This window comes from Bactrocera neohumeralis, unplaced genomic scaffold (assembly GCF_024586455.1).
Source record: "Bactrocera neohumeralis isolate Rockhampton unplaced genomic scaffold, APGP_CSIRO_Bneo_wtdbg2-racon-allhic-juicebox.fasta_v2 ctg7855, whole genome shotgun sequence".
Lineage (NCBI taxonomy): Eukaryota > Metazoa > Arthropoda > Insecta > Diptera > Tephritidae > Bactrocera > Bactrocera neohumeralis.
Genome location: NW_026094612.1, coordinates 1 through 1031, shown reverse-complemented (window position 1 = coordinate 1031; position 1031 = coordinate 1). Strand labels below are relative to the sequence as shown.

Sequence of the window (1031 nt, the reverse complement as noted above, 5' to 3'; positions counted from 1 at the left end):
GACCACCTGGACTAGCCGCGGTCAACATTTAAATGAAATTATCTTCAAAAAGTAAATGTCATGAACCAATCTAACGTTTCAAATAAAGAACCGATGAGATTTTGCAAATTTTATGCGTTTTTTTAAAAGTTATCAAGCTCTTAAAAATCACCCGATACTAATAAGTATGTATGCCTTGCAAGGAAAAGTATTAATTTGTTTAGTAGTTAGTATTTGTATTATGAGCAGGTTGCGGTAGTTGTAGTACTACTGCCAAAACAGCTTTACAGCGCACGGGTGCCACAGTCCATGAAGACTCGAACCAAGAAAGCGCTGTAAGAATAAAGGCAGGAAAGAAAGAAGAACTTCTTCGCTCTCCTGTACAGGCGACCGAGGGTTCCAACTCTGGCAATAAGATAGGGCCTCGTAAGAATCCAAGCAAGGAGGGTTGAAGTCAAACTCGAGGTACAAGGCGGCCGTCGGAATACACAACCGTCTCAAGGGCAAGTCTAGCTTAAAGGAAGAGGAGGTGAAGAACGGCCGGGCACACTTTGCCACGCGAACTTGGTGTAATGCCTCGGATTCAGCATATGGTAATCGCATTGAGGAAAATATCGCTGGAAAGAGGCAGCGTTCGCCGGAGAGGAAACAGAAGGCGCCCTCGAAAAAGAGGAAATGCAAAGACGTAGCCAGGAAGATAGAGTCAAGAACGCGGAAGGCAACCCGACAACGTTCAAGGTAGCGACGGCAGCATAACGCAGGGACAAATGTCGCAGGAGCGGTGAAAAATAGTTGAAATAAAGCTATTGTAAGACCTATTCTCCAGAATGAACGCCAAACCGAGCGCACCTATGCCGTCATTTGATGGAGCAGGATTACTTAGCGGAGTCAAAATCTTAAAATTAACGACGACCCGACGCTAACATGAATAAAGTAACTAGCGACTGGAAGGTGGGAAAATTGATCAACGTAGATGGAAGCCAAAGTTATAAAGCAACTCAACGGGGGTCCAAAAGAGACATTTACCTTCAAGAACATTAAGAAATCGGAAA

At 44.1% G+C, this 1031-nt stretch overlaps 1 pseudogene; it reads left to right on the top strand.

The window, feature by feature from the left end:
* Positions 1 to 228: 228 nt before the first annotated feature.
* Positions 229 to 902, top strand: LOC126767565 (uncharacterized; annotated as a pseudogene).
* Positions 903 to 1031: the final 129 nt, after the last annotated feature.